We start from the raw sequence: 20,376 nt of genomic DNA, 5'->3' as shown, positions 1-20,376 counted from the left end.
CATGCTGAAGGAGATCAGCCCTGGGATTTCTTTGGAAGGAATGATGCTAAAGCTGAAACTCCAGTACTTTGGCCACCTCATGTGAAGAGTTGACTCATTGGAAAAGACTCTGATGCTGGGAGGGATTGGGGGCAAGAGGAGAAGGGGACGACAGAGGATGAGATGGCTGGATGGCATCACTGACTCGATGGACATGAGTCTGAGTGAACTCCGGGAGTTGGTGATGGACAGGGAGGCCTGGCATGCTGTGATTCATGGGGTCGCAAAGAGTCGGACACGACTGAGTGACTGATCTGATCTGATATATAGGTCTTTAGTTTCTTTAGGTAGATATATTCCTAAGTATTTTATTCTTTTTGTTGCAATGGTGAATGGAATTGTTTCCTTGATTTCTCTATTTTCTCATTATTAGTGTATAGGAATGCAAGGGAATTCTGTGTGTTGATTTTATATCCTGCAACTTCACTACATTCATTGATTAGCTCTAGTAATTTTCTGGTGGAGTCTTCAGGGTTTTCTATGTAGAGGATCATGTCATCTGCAAACAGTGAGAGTTTTATTTCTTCTTTTCCAATTTGGGTTCCTTTTATTTCTTTTTCTCTTCTGATTGCTGTGGCCAAAACTTCCAAAACTATGTTGAATAGTAGTGGTGAAAGTGAGCATCCTTTTCTTGTTCCTGACTTTAGGGGAAATGCTTTCAATTTTTCACCATTGAGGATAATGTTTGCTGTGGGTTTGTCATATATAGCTTTTATTATGTTGAGGTCTGTTCCTTGTATTCCTGCTTTCTGGAGAATTTTTTTTTTTTATCATAAATGGATGTTGAATTTTGTGAAAGGCTTTCTCTGCATCTATTGAGATAATCATTTGGCTTTTATTTTTCAATTTGCTAATGTGGTGTACTACATTGATTGATTTGTGGATACTGAAGAATCCTTGCATCCCTGGGATAAAGCCCACTTGTTTCATGGTGTATGATCTTTTTAATGTGTTGTTGGATTATGATTGCTAGAATTTTGTTAAGGATTTTTGCATCTATGTTCATGAGTGATATTGGCCTGTAGTTTTCTTTTTTGTGGCATCTTTGTTAGGTTTTGGTGTTAGGGTGATGGTGGCCTCATAGAATGCGTTTGGAAGTTTACCTTCTTCTGCAATTTTCTGGAAAAGTTTGAGTAGGATATGTGTTAGCTCTTCTCTCAATTTTTGGTAGAATTCAGCTGTGAAGCTGTCTGGACCTAGACTTTTGTTTGCTGGAAGATTTCTGATTGTAGTTTCAATTTCCATGCTTGTGATGGGTCTGTTAAGATTTTCTATTTCTTCCTGGTTCAATTTTGGAAAGTTGTACTTTTCTAAGAATGTGTCCATTTCTTCCACGTTGTCCATTTTATTGGCATATAATTGCTGATAGTAGTCTCTTATGATCCTTTGTATTTCTGTGTTGTCTGTTGTGATCTCTCCATTTTCATTTCTAATTTTATTGATTTGATTTTTCTCCTTTTGTTTCTTGATGAGTCTGGCTAATGGTTAGTCAATTTTATTTACCCTCTCAAAGAACCAGGTTTTGTCTTTGTTGATTTTTGCTATGGTCTCTTTTGTTTCTTTTGCATTTATTTCTGCCCTAATTTTTAAGATTTCTTTCCTTCTACTAACCCTGGGGTTCTTCATTTCTTCCTTTTCTAGTTGCTTATGTGTAGAGTTAGGTTATTTATTTCATTTTTTCTTGTTTCTTGAGGTATGCCTGTATTGCTATGAACCTTCCCTTAGCACTGCTTTTACAGTGTCCCACAGGTTTTGGGCTGTTGTGTTTTCATTTTCATTCATTTCTATGCACATTTTGATTTCTTTTTTTATTTCTTCTGTGATTTATTTGTTATTCAGCAGCATGTTATTCACCCTGCATATGTTGGAATTTTTAATAGTTTTTCTCCTGTAATTGAGATCTAATCTTACTGCATTGTGGTCAGAAAAGATGCTTGGAATGATTTCAGTGTTTTTGCATTTACCAAGGCTAGATTTATGCCTCAGGATGTGATCAATCCTGGAGAAGGTTCCATGTGCGCTTGTGAAAAACGTGAAATTCATTGTTTTGGGGTAAAATGTCCTATAGATATAAATTATGTCTAACTGGTCTATTGTATCATTTAAAGTTTGTGTTTCCTTGTTAATTTTCTATTTAGTTGATCTATCCATAGGTGTGAGTAGGGTATTAAAGTCTCCCACTATTATTGTGTTATTGTTAATTTCCCCTTTCATACTTGTTAACATTTGTCTTACATATTGTGGTACTCCTATGTTGGGTGCATATATATTTATAATTGTTATATCTTCTTCTTGGATTGGTCCTTTGATCATGATGTGGTGTCCTTCTTTGTCTCTTTTCACAGCCTTTGTTTTAAAGTCTATTTTATCTGATATGAGTATTCCTATTCCTGCTTTCTTTTGGTCTCTATTCACGTGGAATATCTTTTTCCAGCCCTTCACTTTCAGTCTGTATGTGTCCCTTGTTTTGAGGTGGGTCTCTTGTAGACAACATATATAGGGTTCTTGTTTTTGTATCCATTCAGCCAGTCTTTGTCTTTTGAGTGGGGCATTCAACCCATTTACGTTTAAGGTAATTATTGATAAGTATGATCCCATTGCCATTTACTTTATTGTTTTGGGTTCGAGTTTATACACCCTTTTTGTGCTTCCTGTGTCCTCATTTCTTTTAATTAGTTTTTTTTTTCTCTCTGTTTCATTTATTTCTACCATTCTATCTTGTACCTCACTAATCCTATCTTCTGCCTCCATTACTCTACTATTTGTTCCCTCCAGAGTGTTTTTGATCTCATTTATTGCATTATTCATTATATATTGACTCTTTATTTCTTCTAGGTCCTTGTTAAACCTTTCTTGCATCTTCTCAATCCTTGTCTTCAGGCTATTTATCTGTGATTCCATTTTGTTTTCAAGATTTTGGATCATTTTCACTCTCATTATTCAGAATTCTTTATCAGGTAGATTCCCTATCTCTTCCTCTTTTGTTTGGTTTGGTGGGCATTTATCCTGTTCTTTTAGCTGCTGGGTATTCTTCTGTCTCTTCATCTTGTTTATATTGTTGTGTTTGGGGTGGCCTTTCTGTATTCTGGCAGTTTGTGGAGTTCTCTTTATTGTGGAGTTTCCTCTCTGTGGGTGGGGTTGTACGGGTGGCTTGTCAAGGTTTCCTGGTTAGGGAAGCTTGTGTTGGTGTTCTGGGGGGGGGGGGTGGAGCCAGATTTTTTCTCTCTGGAGTACAATGAAGTGTCCAGTACTGAGTTATGAGATGTCATTGGGTTTGGAGTAACTTTGGGCAGCCTGTATATTGAAGCTCAGGGCTGTGTTCCGGTGTTGCTGGAGAATTTGCGTGGTATGTCTTGCTCTGGAACTTGTTGGCCCTTGGGTGGTGCTTGGTTTCAGTGTAGGTATGGAGCTGTTTGATGAGCTCCTGTCGATTAATGTTCCCTGGAGTCAGGAGTTCTCTGTTGTTTTTAGGATTTGGACTGAAGCCTCCTGCTTCTGGTTTTCAGTCTTATTTTTACAGTAGCCTCAAGACTTCTCCATCTATACAGCACTGTTGATAAGACATCTAGGTTAAAGATGAAAAGTTTCTCCACAGTGAGGGCCACCCAGAGAGGTTCACAGAGTTACATGGAGAAGAGGGAGGAGGGAGATAGAGGTGACCAGGATGAGATGAGGTGGAATCAAAAAAGGAGAGAGCAAGCTAGCCAGTAATCACTTCCCTGTGTGCTCTCCGCAGTCTGGACCACTCAGAGATGTTCACGGAGTTACACAGAGAAGAGAAGAGGGAGGAAGGAGACAGAGGTGGCCAGGAGGATAAATGGAGAATCAAAAGGAGACAGACAGATCCAGCCTGTAATCAGTTCCCTAAGTGTTCTCCACCGTCCGGAACACTCAAAGAGATTCACAGAGTTGTGCAGAGAAGAGAAGGGGGAGGGAGGAGATAGAGGCGACCTGGTGGAGAAAAAGGAGAGTCCAAAGGGGGAGAGAACAATCAGGCCAGTGATCTCAGTCCCAAGTAAAAATGGGTCCTGAAGATTGGGTTCTTAAAGGTACAAAATTGATAACAAATACCAAAAAGCAAAGATTAAAAATCTAGAGTAGAGGTTGGATTTTGAAAAATACAGTATTAAAGGAAAAAAAAGTCACAAAAATTATAAAATATGTATATATTAAATTTGCTTTAAAAATAGGGTCTCTTTTTTTTTTGCAAAGTAATAGTAGGTTACAAAAATGAAAATTAAAGGAGTAATAGAGGACTTAAAAATAAATAAAAAATTAAAGAATGATAGTAAAAATAGTAAAAATATATCTAGGACTTTCTCTTGTTATGGGCAGTGTGGGGTCAGTTCATTTTCGGATAGTTCCTTGATTTGGCTTATGTTTCTCAAGATCTATAGGCCCATTTCTATGTAGTTAGTACTAACTACAGGGTTTTAATCTATTGCACCTGTCACTTCCAAGGAGGTTCCCTCTATTTTAGCTTCTTCTGTTTGCTTCTGTTTGCTTTTGTTTGCTTCTTCTTCAGTGTCTAATTTCTGCCCTGACACAAGGGGATGGTGGTGGACACTTTTTTAGGCTCACTTGTTCAGTCGTGCTGTGGGGAGGGAGGGACCCTGCAAACAAATAACTGGTGCATGCTCACAGTGTCTCGGCCACACTGGGCTTACCCCTGCTCACGGCGTGTGTGCTTTCCCTGTCTACACTGCTTAGGCTCTAGGTTGCTCTGCCAGGAGCTTTCTGAGGCCGGCCCTGGGTTTTATGCACTTCCCAGGTCTAAACTGCTCAGGTTCAGGTACTTGGGTAGTCCTCAGAGGTGCAGACTCATTTGGGCCTGTGTTTTCTGCCCTTCCCAGGTCCGAGCAGCTCAGGTGACCAGGTGTTTGGTGAGCACGGTCACAGCAACTTATTGCCTCCCCCGTCCCTGCCGCTCGGTTTTCTCGATGTACAACTGGCGTACCTTCTCAGGCGGATGTTGACTGTCCAGAATCCCAAGAAGTCTTGGTTAGCAAGGAAACCTGCTTGCAGTTTCGTAGATAATACCTCTCTTGGGCCGCAATTGCCCCCTTCTGGCTCTGGCTGCCCTCGCCTGCCTGTCATCAGAGGGGGATGGGCCGTTCTGCAGCTGGCTAGCTCTGCTCAGTCCTTTGTTCTGTGAGTAGGCCTGGTTGTGCCTTAGCTTAGGGATTTTCATGTGGTAGCTATCCCACAGGCTGGTTTGCTATCCCAAGTTAGTTCCCTCAGATTGCCCTTGGGGCATTCAGGCCTGGTCCTTACTCTAAGCAATGAAGCCCGCACCTCCCTGCCCAGCCCCTGCTTGCTAGTGGCGCTTGCAGGCGTCTGCGCTGCTTCTCCGCTGGGGGAGTTACCATTGGGCACATAGTCTGTGGGTTTTCATTATTTATTTATTTTTCATCCCGGTTATGTTGCCCTCTGTGGTTCCAAGGCTTGCCACAGACTCGGCAGTGAGAGAGTGTTTCCTGGTGTTTGGAAACTTCTTTCTTTTTTAAGACTCCCTTCCCGGGATGGAGCTCCGTTCCTACCTCTTTTGTCTCTCTTTTTATCGTTTATATTTTTTCCTACCTCCTTTTGAAGACAATGGCCTGCTTTTCTGGGTGCCTGATGTCCTCTGCTAGCATTCAGAAGTTGTTTTGTGGAATTTACTCAGCGTTCAAATGTTATTTTGATGAATTTGTGGGGGAGAAAGTGGTCTCCCTGTCCTATTCCTCAACCATCTTCTGTTCTTCCTCTAATATCTTGATATACAACTGTTTCTTCTATTTTATGGTCTTTTAAATTTCTGTTGGGATTCCCTGGTGGCTCAGAGGATAAAGCGCCTGCCTGTAATGCAGGAGACCCGGGTTCGATCCCTGGGTTGGGAAGATCCCCTGGAGAAGGAAATGGCAACCCACTCCAGTATTCTTGCCTGGAGAATCCCATGGACAGAGGAGCCTGGCAGGCTACAGTCCATGGGGTCACAAAGAGTCGGACACAACTGAGCGATTTCATACACAAATTTCTGTTATATTAGTAGTAATGTCCCCAGTTTCATTTTTTACTTTAGTAATTTAAGCTTTTATTTTGTTCTTTATTAATCAATCTAAATAAATGTTGTTAATCTTGGTTGATCTTTCCCAAAACATAACTTTATTTGATTGATTTCTATCGTTTTTTTTTTTTCTATCTTTGATTTTTTATCTGGACTCTAATCTTTATCATTTCTTTCTTTCTACTAGATTTGGGTTTAGTTTGTTCTTTTTCTAGTTATTCAAAGTATAAAGTTAGGTTATTGATTTAACTTATATTTTAACATAGGTGTTTACAATATAAATGTACCTTAGAGCCCTTCATTCACTGCATCACTTAAGTTTTGGTGTGATACATTTTCATTCTTAAAGTATTTAAATTTTTTCTCTTATGATTTTTTCTTTGAGACTTTTATTGTTTAAGGGTTTGATGTTTAGTTTCTGTTTTCAAAATTTCCTTCTATTATTGATGTCTATTCTTAGCCCCTCTCCACTGTGGTTGGTAAAGATACTTTGTATGATTTTAGTATTTTAAAATGTATTGAGGGCTTTCCCTGGTGGTCCAGTGATTAAGACTCCATGCTTCCACTATAGGGGTCATGGGTTTTTTTCCCTGGCTGGGAAGCTAAGATCCCACATACCAAGTAGCATGGCAAAAAATAAATAAGTAAAATAAGATAAAATAAAACTTACTGAGAGTTGTTTTGTGATCTAAACTATAGTATGTTCTAAAGAAGTTGCCTTGTGCACTTGAGAATAATGTTTAATTCTGCTGTTTTGGGATGGAGTGTTTGGCATACAAGCTTCCCAGGTCATGCTAGTGGTAAAAAACCTGCTTGCCAATGCCGGAGACATAAAAGACATGGGTTCGATCCCTGGGTCAGGAAAATCCCCTTGAGAAGGGCATGGCAACCCACTCAAGTATCCTTACCTGGAGAATCCCATGGACAGAGGAACCTGATGAGCTGGCTACAGTCCATAGGGTCACAAAGAATCAGACACCACTGAAGCAACTTTGCAAACAACACAAGCATGTTTGGCATATATCTGGTACATCTAGTTGGCTCATAGAGCATTCAAGTCCTCTGTTTTGTTAACCTTTTCTGTCTCATTGTTCTAATCATTATTGAAAGTTGGATATTGAAGCCTACAACTATTATTGTAGGACTATCTACATCTCCCTTCAATTCATGAATCATATATTTTGGATCTCTGTTGTTTGGCATATATATGTTTATATGGTTATATCTTTTTGATGAATTGGCCCTTTTATCAGTATGTAATATCCTTCCTTGTCCCTTATAACAATTTTTGGCTTAAAAATCTGTTTTCTTTTTCCTGATATAAATATATTCACACCAGCTCTCTTTTGGTAACTATTTGCATCAAATATCTTTTCCATCCTTTTACTTTCAACCTATTTGTATATTTGAATCTAAAATGAGTCTGTTGTAGACAGGGTACTTGAATCATGCTTTTGGTTAAATCTATTGTGCCTATCTTTGTCTTTTAATTAGAAATTTCAATCATTTACATTTCAAGTCATTACTGATCAGGAAGAACTTACTTCTGCCCTCTTGCTATTCTTTTCCTATATACCATATATTTTTTTGTCCCCTAGTTCCTCTATTTGTATCTTATTTTTGTTTGACTGACTTCCCCTTCAGCTTTGGGATTCTTCCTTATATAGGACTGATAAAGGAAAGTATACACCTATTCTTCTACATTTGTTCAGTAACTGTGTAATAGCACACTCTCATCTCTTTCTGTATCAACTTCTACATCTTCTCTCATAGGCATGCAAATGAGCCTCTCTGGTTCCTACCACTCACTCTCATACCTATCCACTTAAATGTTCAACCATCAATTCAAACTCAGTGGTTCTAAAGTTGACTACCTCTCCCCAAAAAATCCATTTTGTTTTAATAAGTAAAATATAATCATGACTTTTATCATCCTAGTCTCCTTGATGTAAGTTGATCTTGGCTTTTCCCCTCTCACTTATTCCCCTACTTCCATAAAATCACTAAGGCTTTTGTTTTTTCTTTTCTTTTTTTTTTCAGCAATTTCTCCTTGTCACTTGAATTTGGAATGTTTTGAGGGCAAAATTCTAGACAAGAGTAATAGTAAGTGAAGACTCCTTGGAAAAGCATGCTATGTTCAAGGAAGTGAAATAAAATAAAACTATCATGTGGATTCCAAGGAGAAAGAATGGCAAGAATAGTCAGGCACTACATTGTGCAATCATGTAAAATCATGTGAGAACTTATCATGCTAGGGACTTTGGATTTCATCCTATAGAAAATGACAAAGCACTGAAGAAGGAGAATTACATGATCAGCAATCCATGTTAGAAAGATTACTCTGTCTATGTAGAATGGGTTAGAAGGGAGGAAGATTAGAAGCAGGGAGATGAGCTAAGAGGGTGTTGAAATAATATAAGAAAGAAGTGATGGTGGCATTGAATAAGGAAGTCACAGTCAGGATGCAGAAAAAAAAGGACAGAACAATAAGACAGTTTGAGCATTCTTTGGCATTGCCTTTCTTTCTGGCATTGGGATGAAAACTGAACTTTCCCAGTCCTGTGGCCACTGATGAGTTTTCCAAATTTGCTAGCATATTGAGTGCACCACTTTCACAGCATCAACTTTCAGAATTTGAAATAGCTCAACTGGAATTCCACCACCTCCACTAGCTTTGCTTGTAGTGATGCTTCCTAAGGCCCACTTGACTTCACATTCCAGAATGTCTGGCTGTAGGTGAGTAATCACACCATTGGGATTATCTGGGTCATGAAGATCTATTTTGTACAGTTCTTCTGTGTATCCCTGCCACATCTTCTTAATATCTTCTGCTTTTGTTAGGTCCCTACCATTTCTGTACTTTATGGAGCCCATCTTTGCATGAAATGTTCCCTTGGTATCTCTGATTTTCTTGAAGAGATCTCTAGTCTTTCCCATTCTATTGTTTTCCTCTATTTCTTTGCATTGATCGCTGAGGAAGGCTTTCTTATCTCTCCTTGCTCTGCATTCAAATGGGTATATCTTTCCTTTTCTCCTTTGCTTTTCGCTACTCTTCTTTTCACAGCTATTTGTAAGGCCTCCACAGACAACCATTTTGCTTTTTTGCATTTCTTTTTCTTGGGGATGGTTTTGATTCCTGTCTCCTGCACAATGTCATGAACATCCATAGTTCATCAGGCACTCTGTCTATCAGATTTGGTCCCTAAAATCTACTTCTCACTTCCACTGCATAGTCATAAGGGATTTGATTTAGGTCATACCTGAACGGTCTAGTGGTTTTCCCTACTTTCTTCAATTTCAGTCTGACTTTGGTAATAAGGAATTCATGATCTGGGCCACAGTCAGCTGCCGGTCTTGTTTTTACTGACTGTATAGAGCTTCTCCATCTTTGGCTGCAAAGAATATAATCAATCTGATCTTGGTTTTGACCATCTGGTAATGTCCATGTGTAGAGTCTTCTCTTGTGTTGTTGGAAGAGGGTGTTTGCTATGACCAGTGTGTTCTCTTGGAAGAACTCTATTAGTTTTTGCCCTGCTTCATTCTGTACTCCAAGGCCAAATTTGCCTGTTACTCCAGGTGTTTCTTGACTTCCTACTTTTGCATTCCAGTCCCCTATAATGAAAAGGACATCTTTTTTGTGTATTAATTCTAGAAGGTCTTGTAGGTCTTCATATAACTGCTCAAATTCAGCTTCTTCAGTGTTACTGGTTGGGGCATAGACTTGGATTACCATGATGTTGAATGGCTTGCCTTGGAAACAAACAGAGATCATTCTGTCATTTTTGAGATTGCATCCAAGGACTGCATTTCGGACTCTTGTTGACCATGATGGCTACTCCATTTCTTCTAAGGGATTCCTGCCTGTAGTAGTAGATATAATGGTCATCTGAGTTAAATTCACCCATTCCAGTCCATCTTAGCTCGCTGATTCCTAGAATGTCGATGCTCACTCTTGCCATCTCCTGTTTGACCACTTCCAATTTGCCTTGATTCATGGACCTAACATTCCAGGTTCCTATGCAATATTGCTTTATACTGCTTCTATCACCAGTCCCATTCACAACTGGATGTTGTTTTTGCTTTGGCTCCATCCATTCATTCTTTCTGGAGTTATTTCTCCACTGATCTCCAGTAGCATATTGGGCACCTACCGACCTGGGGAGTTCATCTTTCAGTGTCTTATCTTTTTGCATTTTCATACTGTTCAAGGGGTTCTCAAGGCAAGACTACTGAAGTGGTTTGCCATTCCCTTCTCCAGTGGACCACATTCTGTCAGACCTTTCCACCATGACCAGGCCGTCTTAGGTGGCCCCACATGGCATGGCTTAATTTCCTTGAGTTAGACAAGGTTGTGGTCTGTGTGAACAGATTGGCTAGTTGTCTGTGATTGTAGTTTCAGTCTGTCTGCTCTCTGATCCCGTTTCTCAGTGTTTACCATCTTACTTAGGTTTCTCATACCTTGGACATGGGGTCTCTCTTCACGACTACTCCAGCAAAGCACAGCTGCTGCTCCTTACCTCTGATGTAGGGTAGCTCCTCTTGGCCACCGACTCTACCCTCGGGCGTGGGGTAGCTCCTCTCGGCCGCGCTCATGTGCTGTCACAGCTGCTGTACTCATGGGCCATCGCAGCCTCCATGCTCCAAACCAGGCTTCAGCAATACTTGAACCATGAAATTCCAGACACTCAAGCTGGTTTTAGAAAAGGCAGAGGAACCAGAGATCAAATTGCCAACATCCGCTGGATCATTGAAAAAGCAAGAGAGTTCCAGAAAAACATCTATTTCTGCTTTATTGACTATGCCAAAGCCTTTGACTGTGTGGATCACAATAAACTGTGGAAAATTCTGTAAGAGATGGGAATACCAGACCACCTGACCTGCCTTTTGAGAAACCTGTATGAAGGTCAGGAAGCAAGAGTTAGAACTGGACATGGAACAACAGACTGGCTCCAAATAGGAAAAGAAGTACGTCAAGGCTGTATATTGTCACCCTGCTTATTTACCTTATATGCAGAGTACATCATGAGAAACGCTGGGCTGGAAGAAGCACAAGTTGGAATCAAGATTGCTGGGAGAAATATCAATAACCTCAGATATGCAGATGACACCACCCTTATGGCAGAAAGTGAAGAAGAACTAAAGAGCCTCTTGATGAAAGTGAAAGAGGAGAGTGAAAATGTTGGCTTAAAGCTCAACATTCAGAAAACTAAGATCATGGCATCTTGTCCTGTCACTTCATGGCAAATACATGGGGAAACATTGGAGACAGTGTCAGAGTTTATTTTTCTGGGGTCCAAAATCACTGCAGATGGTGATTACAGCCATGAAATTAAAGGATGCTTTTTCCTCAGAAGGAAAGTCATGACCAACCTAGACAGCATATTAAAAAGCAGAGACATTACTTCACCAACAAAGGTCCATCTAGTAAAGGCTATGGTTTTTCAAGTGGTCATGTATGGATGTGAGTTGGACTATAAAGAAAGCTGAGCATAGAAGAATTGGTGCTTTTGAACTGTGGTGTTGGAGAAGACTCTTGAGAGTCACTTGGACTCCAAGGAGATCCAACCAGTCCACCTAAAGGAAATCAGTTCTGGGTGTTTATTGGAAGGAATGATGTTAAAGCTGAAACTCCAATACTTTGGCCACCTGATGCAAAGAGCTGACTCATTGGAAAAGACCCAGATGCTTGGAAAGATTGAGCGCAGGAGGAGAAGGGGATGACAGAGGATGAGATGGTTGGATGGTATCACTGACTCGACGGACATGGGTTTGGGTGGACTCTGGAAGTTGGTGATGGACAGGGAGGCCTGGCTGCTGAGGTTCATGGGGTCGCAAAGAGTCGGACATGAATGAGCGACTGAACTGAACTGATAAGATAGTTAAGAAATATAAATAATGAAACTTAGTAATAGATTGGGGTTTCCCTGGGTGCTCATATGATAAAAAATCACCTGCAGTGCAGGAGACCTAAGTTCAATCCCTGGCTTGTGAAGATGCCCTGGAGGAGAGCATGGCAATCCCCCCTAGTATTCTTGCCTGGAGGATCCCCATGGATAGAGGAGCCTGGTGAGCTACAGTCCATGGGGTTGCAAAGAGTCGGACATGACTGAATGCCTAAGCACAGCACAGGGATAGATTGAGTGTGGTTGATGAGAGAGATGTACCTAAGATAACTTCCAAGCTTCTGGTTTGAACAAGTAGGTGAATAGTGATACCATTTTACTGAAATGGGGAAAGTGAAGACTATGCATATTTGATGAGAAGAATGAGTTCAGGTAGAATAGGAAGAGTATAAGATGCCTGTAAGGAGGAGATCTAAGATCATCTAAGAGGAGATGTTAGAGTTGGTCATGTAAATCTGGAGGTCAACAGAGACTTCAAGGTTGGTGACAAGATTTGTAAGTTGTCAGCATGTAGATGGTATTTTAAAACATGTGGGCTTACCTGGTGGTCCAGTGGCTAAGCCTGAGCTTCCAGTGCAGGTGGCCCTGGTTCAATCCCTAGATTCTAGATTCTATATGCCACAACTAAAAGATCCCATATGCCCCATCCAGGATCCATGATCCCACGTGCTGCAAGTGAGTTGGCACAGCCAAATAGCTAGTTTTTAAAAAGAAAGTTTCTTGAATTCATGAGTAAATAGTTAAAAGATTAAAAAAGTGATTGAATGATATCACCTAGGGAGCATATAAATAGAAGAGAGTAGAGGGTTGAGCTGTGAGTCCTCCAAAATTTATGTATCAGGAAGTGAAGTCAAGGCCATCAAAGAAGACTGGAAGTACTAGAGAGAAAGAAGTAAGAACAATATCATATTCCAAACAGCTGATGATGGTGGCCAAAGGATAAATATTTCAAATGGGAGTAATCAACGTTATCTGATACTGCTGTGGAAGACAAAAAAGCGACTAGGGGCATTAATGACATGATAGTTACAGATTCCTTGATTTTAGTTAGAATGGACTGGACTCAGGAATGAGACAGAGGTGAGGAGATGGAAACAATGAGTATGGAAAACTTGTTTAAGACATGTGGAAGAAAAGAGGAAATGAAAGGAACAACTAGTTCATGAGGCATGTGGCATCAAGTGAGGTTGGATTTCTTTTTCAAAATAGGAGAGGCTTTGATACTGCCTAGAAACAACCAACAGGAAAGGAAAGAAAGAGAAAGGAGGTAATTAGTATGGCAGGGTTCCCTAAAAGGGAGCAGGAGTGGCCTTAGAAAGGAGAGGGACATCATTTTCACCCTAACATGAATGTTGGAGCAAAAGTATCAGTGTAGACTCAGATACGTTTGTAGATTTCATGGTATAAAGGTGTGAGGGTTTCCTTCTGACATATTTTCTTTGGAGTTTTAGGAAATGAGACCATTTGCTGAGAGAGGGGGTTCAAGGTATGAGAACCTGGAAGTTTGAGGAGAGCAGAGAAAATAATTTTGAGAATGGGAGGTCTAGCTAAGTAAATAAACTAAAATTACCAGGCAGTGTTGAGAGTGGGTTGGTGGTTTTCTAACACTGCTCAGCAGACTGAGTGCAGATGTGCAGAAAGGAGATGGTTCACTTATCCAGGGTTTTCCCAAGTGGTATGATAGAAGTTCAGTGGATCCAGAGAGCTGGAGATATGATTGGTCACTGAATCCAAGCTTGAGATAGAGAAAAATGAAGGCAAGTGGAGGGTATGGATAGGTTTTAAAAATGAAGGCAAGTGGAGGGTTCAATGTCCAGGTGGTCCCAGTGAAGTTGAAGAACATCATTTTGTTGAGAATTATAGTGTCCATGCAGCTGCTGCTGCTAAGTCACTTCAGTCGTGTCCGACTCTGTGTGATCCCATAGATGGCAGCCCACCAGGCTCCGCCGTCCCTGGCATTCTCCAGGCAAGAACACTGGAGTGGGTTGCCATTTCCTTCTCCAAAGCGTGAAAGTGAAAGTGAAGTCGTTCAGTCGTGTCCGACCCTCAGCGACCCCATGGACTGCAGCCTTCCAGGCTCCTCCATCCATGGGATTTTCCAGACAAAAGTACTGGAGTGGGGTGCCATTGCCTTCTCCATTTGGTAAGAGAGTGGGGTCAGAAATTGTCATTTTAGAGAATGAATAGTTTCTGGTACTGGCAACATCAGGGATGTGGCCATGAATGTGGATGGCTGAGAAGATAATTATATGAGAGATAATTGGAAATAGAACTGAAGGGTTAGGGTGCTGCTTGGATCATCCAAACACCTTAGATGTTACCCTAAGTGATGGCAGGAGTTGGTATGTAGAGGAAGTTGAGTACCTAAAGTTTTCAATGAATGGCAGAGGATAGAGATGTGGAGGAGGATGGGGGTGAGAAAGTGACGGAAAAATTGTTGTTTAGTCACTAAATTGTACCTGACTCCTTTGAGACCCTATGGACTATAGCCGCCAGGCTCCTCTGTCCATCGGTTTTCCCAGGCAAGAATACTGGAGTGTGTTGCCATTTCCTTCTCCAGGGGATCTTCCCAAACCAGGGATCAAACTCACATGTCTCCTGCATTGGCAGGTGGATTCTTTACCACTGAGCCACTTGAAAAGCCTGGCTGGAAAGTTGGTGCCTGATAATAAGAATGATTAGAAATAAGACTATTTAGCTGAATGGTGTTAACTTTAAAGTAGCAGCGGTTGTATGGAATCCAGAGTCACACTGCCTGAGCTTGAATTCTGATTTCACCAGAGTAATGACTGTCAAGTTACTTAACCTCTGTGCCCCAGTTTTTTATTTGTAAAATGGATACAATAATACTTGCCTCATAGGCTTGTTAAGATTATTTAGAGCAGCATCTGGTCCATAGTAATTGCTATTATGTGTTAATTTTTATGTAGCATTCTTCTTTACAGAAGATTGGGTGTCCATTTCTGATTATATTCCGAAGTAAGATTTCAACCAGCTATCCCATTTATCAGCTTAGGGGCTTTTTATTCCTGTCATCTGTGACCTTCTTACCAGGGCTATGCTGAGTATGTCAGTAGTCAGGTTCTCTGACTCAACAGGGTCATCAGCAGGGAAGCCGTGCCTTCTGAAGCCTATTTTGTTGCAAAAAAGACTGATGGGAAATATATTAGCAGTACCCTTAAAGACTGTATCAGTACGGTATCAGAAGTGAGTGACATTAGAGTTCTTAAAAGCAGAGTGACCTGGCAGGAGCTTCATCATCACCTTTAGAGTCACATTAAACAATATGGAGTAACCATTCCCAGTAACCATTTTCCTGTTTGGAAACCACAGCCAGCCTCACAGTATGAGAACCTTACATGACAAAACAAGGAAAGGATGTTGGGTAGGGAGGTAAAAGGGTAGATAGTTTTGCATGTTTTCTATTTTCCTCTACTTCCCCAGTAAGTGCCTAGTGCTGAAAATGTACTCTTTACACCCCCTCTATCACAATGTGTTCTCTGGAAAAGATCTGATAAAATGATAATGAAAACTTATGATCCATCCAAGAGACAAATTGTACAATAATGGATGTCTTAGGTCACAGATTGAAAGGTATAATTTTAGGCATTAGTGAGCTGGAAGGGGGTAGGTGTTTTGAGGACGAGGAACCTTCTCTTTGATCTGGCCCTGACTATTGGCCCCTTTATTGAGAGATACACTGTGCTAGATCTTAAATCTGAACAAGATAGTTCTTGATTTGAAAAAATCTCAAGATCTGTAGGAGAGAAATAGACACTGTAAAACATAATCACAACATGATTAGTACTGTATCAGTGGCATGGGCAAAATGGCAATCTACAGGAGAAAGAGTGACTAATTCCTAACCCTCTCTGTGGGACTCAGGGAAGATTTCATGGAAAAGGTGAAATTTTTAACTAGGACTTGAAGGATGAATGAATGTGCTGGAGGAAGAATACAGGGAATGGAAGATACTCTATGCAGAGAGAAGAACATGTGCAAAAATATAGATCCATGAAAGGATTTACTAAAAGCATATTTTCTAGTGATGTGAAAACTCTACTATAGCTAGAAGTGTGTGGGGAAGGTGTGGCAGGAGGTGAAGTGGAAGAAAGAATATCACAAATTGCTAAGGAAGTTTATTTTTATTTTTTAGATAATGAGATTTTGGTAGCTTTATGGAAGGTGAAGGAGAGACTAGAGGAGCAGAGAGCTAGAATGCTGTTGGAATAGTCCAAGCAAGAGACAGTGAGCATCTCAACTAAAGCTATGTCTGTGATGCACAGAATTGAAGAGACATTTCTGAATTAAAATGATAAGATTTGATAACTAATTGGAAATACATAGTGAGGCAGAAGGAAGAGTGAAGGATCACATTAAGGCTGGCTGTAAAGAGCCTGTCTACCAATGTAGGAGACTTAAGAGACCCAGGTTCAATCCTTGGTTCAGGAGGATCCCCCGGAGGAAGGCATGTCAACTCACTCCAGTATTCTTGCCCAGAGAATTCCACAGACACAGGGGCCTGGCGGGTTATAGTCCATAGGGTCGCAAAGAGTCAGACATAATTGAAGTGACTTAGCACACACACGTGTAGATATTAACCAAAATGAGGTATACTGAAGGAAGTAGGCTTAAGGGAGAATAAGACTAATTTAGTTTTGAGATAGTTGTAGGGCATTCAGCTGCTGCTGCTGATGCTAAGTCGCTTCAGTCGTGTCCATAGACCACCAGGCTCCGCCGTCCCTGGGATTCTCCAGGCAAGAACACTGGAGTGGGTTGCCATTTCCTTCTCCAATGCATGAAAGTGAAAAGTGAAAGTGAAGTCGCTCCATCGTGTCTGACTCTTAGCGACCCCATTGACTGCAGCCCACCAGTCATGGGATTTTCCAGGCAAGAGTACTGGAGTGGGGTGCCATTGCCTTCTCCGAGGGCATTCAGCTAGGTAGTCAAAAATATAGCTCTGGGCTTCAGGAAGAAAACCTAAAGAAAAAATTATTCTGCAAAAAAAAAAAAAGTGTGAAATTTTGCAAAAAGATAAATTAAAGTGGAGATGAAAAATAGGCCATAAAAAAATCTAAAAAATACAGCAAACTAGTGAATCTAACAAAAAAGAAGCAGGCTCACAGATATAGAGAACTAGTGGTTACAAGTGAGGAAAGGGAAGGGAGGGAGGAGCAATATAGGGTTAGGGGATTAAGAGGTACAAACTATTATAAATAAGCTATAAGGATATATTGTACAACATGAGGAATGTAACCAATATTTTATAATAACTATAAATGAAATATAACCTTTAAAATTTATGAATTGCTATATTGTATACCTGTAACTTATATAATATTGTACATCAACTATATTTCAATAAAAATTAAAAATAATAGGTTAATAAATAATAAAAAGAAAAGTAGGCCACAGGAATTTAGCAATAAATGGACCTTAACAAGAGTGGTTATAGTGTTGTATGCGTGTGTGTGAAAGTCACTCAGTCGTGTCCGACTCTTTGAGACCCCATGGACTATACAGTCTATGGGATTCTTTAGGTTAGAATACTGAAGTGGATAGCCTTTTCCTTCTACAGGGGATCTCCCCAACTCAGGGATCGAACCCAGGTCTCCCACATTGTAGGCAAATTCTTTACCAGATGAGCCACAAGGGAAGTCCCTGGAAGTCCCTTAGTGTTGTGGGGGCCAGAATAATATTGCATTGCTTTAAAGTTTAATTGAGAAAAGTTAGAAACAAAGAGATTGTCAAAGAATTAAGAAATAGAGTAAAATTCATGTCGTATTAAAATAAAGAGCAAGGCATAAAGTATTAATTAAGGGAAAAAAAACACTATTCTTTATGGACAAAAGCTATAATCTACAGTAAACATATGAATCATGAACTTTTTATACACCAAGTAATATAGCATGGCAGTTTGTAAAACAAAGACTATAATAAGGAGAAATTGGCAAAATTATAATCCTAGTGTTAGAGTTAGTTTTGGCTGTATGCAAGGAAAAACAGAATAGCAAGGGCTTCAACTGGATAGAGGTTTACTTATCCCTTGTGGAAAAGAAGTCCAGATGTAGATATTCTAGGGCTTATATCTTGCTGTTCTCTCATCATTAGCATATCACCTTATTGTCCAAAATGATTTCTTGAACTCTAGCTGTCTTATTTATATTCCATGTAGAAGCAAGGGAGAATGATAGGAGTTGCCCTCAACACACATAAATCACAGTAGCCAGCACTTAGATGAGCGCTATGAAGGGGGCTGGAAAATGTGGTTTTCTATTCTGAGTGGCAATGTGTGCATGCATCCTAAGTCGCTTCAGTTGTGTCCAACTCTTTGTGACCCTATGGACTGTAACCTGCCAGGCTCCTCTGTCCATGGGATTCTCCAGGCAAGAATACTGGAGTGGGTTGCCATTTCCTTCTCCAGGGGATCTTCCCAACCCAGGGATTGAACCTGCATCTCCTGCATTGCAGGCAGGTTCTTTACCATCTGAGCCACCAGAGAAGCCCCTGAGTGGCAATACTCCTAGCTAAAAGTCAGACAGGCCTCTGCTACAGAGAAGAAAGGAAGAAATGAATGTTGGATTGGCAAGTAGCAGTCTGCATTGTAACTGTCTTAGTTTGTAACAGATCAAATAGTAAGAAAGGAAAGAAAGAAAGTGAAAATTGCTCAGTTGAATCCACCTCTTTGCGACCCCATGGACTATACAGTCCTTGGAATTCTTTAAGCCAGAATACTTGGATGGGTAGCCTTTCCCTTCTCCATGGGATCTTCCCTACCCAGGGATAGAATCCAGAAAAGAAAGAGAACCAACAAATTAAATCATATAATTAATAAGGTTAATTTTATACATGTATCTGTATCTACAACTTTGTGCCCTCCACAGAACACATAGTTTTACTACATGCTCATGAAGCATTTACAAAAAATATTTTAATTTTTTTTTTTAGTTTTAAAGCTTTTTGTTTCTTTTTTTTAATTTTATTTTATTTTTAAACTTTACAATATTGTATTAGTTTTGCCAAATATCAAAATGAATCCGCCACAGGTATACATGTGTTCCCCATCCTGAACCCTCCTCCCTCCTCCCTCCCCATACCATCCCTCTGTGTCGTCCCAGTGCACCAGCCCCAAGCATCCAGTATCGTGCATCGAACCTGGACTGGCAACTCGTTTCATACATGATATTATACATGTTTCAATGCCATTCTCCCAAATCTTCCCACCCTCTCCCTCTCCCACAGAGTCCATAAGACTGTTCTATACATCAGTGTCTCTTTTGCTGTCTCGTACACAGGGTTATTGTTACCATCTTTCTAAATTTCATATATATGCGTTAGTATACTGTATTGGTGTTTTTCTTTCTGGCTTACTTCACTCTGTATAATAGGCTCCAGTTTCATCCACCTCATTAGAACTGATTCAAATGTATTCTTTTTAATGGCTGAGTAATACTCCATTGTGTATATGTACCACAGCTTTCTTATCCATTCATCTGCTGATGGACATCTAGGTTGCTTCCATGTCCTGGCTATTATAAACAGTGCTGCGATGAACATAGGGGTACACGTGTCTCTTTCCCTTCTGGTTTCCTCAGTGTGTATGCCCAGCAGTGGGATTGCTGGATCATAAGGCAGTTCTTTTAATTTTTAAGATCAAAACAGAAACCTCAATGTATTACAAAAACAAGGGTGGCTTAGGCTATAATCTTTTACTCTCTGCTCACAACTCAATGTGCCTAGATATTAAAGCACAATGGTAAATAAATAAAATCAAAACAACAGGATATTAAAAAAACTTACTCTAATAATTTTTGAATCAAAGATTAAAACCAAAACTTCAATTACATATTATTTACATAATAATGATGAATGTAACATTAACAATTTAGAGAACACATATAACACTTTATTCAGAGGAAAGTCTGCATAATTTTTTGTCAAACAGGAAAGGAGGAAACTAGATCATGAAACTAGAAAAGGAAAATAAAATTAAATTACGAGTACATGAGTAATTTATTACTATAGATGAAAGAATAAACAAGACAGAAAACAAACTCAGGGAAATTGATAAATAAATCTAAAATCCATATTTTGAAATGACACACAAGTGACAAATCCTTGGCAAGAATAATCAAGAATATAAAAGGAAAAGAAGAGTGAAGAAAAAGAAAGCACAGCATTAGAAATGTTATGTAGTTGGTTGAAGAGTGTCCCCTCTCCTCCCTAATTCATGGCCATCCAGAGGATCAGAATGTAACCTTACTGGAAATAGGGTCTAAGATAAAGTCATGCTAGATTAGCATGAGCCCTAAATTCAGTGACTGGTAAACACACAGAAGAGGGGGCACACTGAAACACAGTGATTCAGATGAGCACACAAGAAAACAC

General features: G+C 40.1%; 1 non-coding gene across 1 annotated transcript; it reads left to right on the top strand.

Annotated features, from left to right (window-relative positions):
- The first annotated feature begins 5,846 nt into the window (after positions 1–5,846).
- Positions 5,847–5,918, top strand: TRNAY-GUA. The gene has a single exon. It is a non-coding gene; the product is annotated as a tRNA-Tyr (tRNA).
- The last annotated feature ends 14,458 nt before the right edge of the window (positions 5,919–20,376 follow it).

Source organism: Bubalus bubalis, chromosome X, assembly GCF_019923935.1.
Source record: "Bubalus bubalis isolate 160015118507 breed Murrah chromosome X, NDDB_SH_1, whole genome shotgun sequence".
NCBI classification, from domain to species: Eukaryota; Metazoa; Chordata; class Mammalia; order Artiodactyla; family Bovidae; genus Bubalus; species Bubalus bubalis.
Note: the sequence above shows the minus strand (reverse complement) of the source record. Positions and strands in the feature narration are given on the sequence as shown.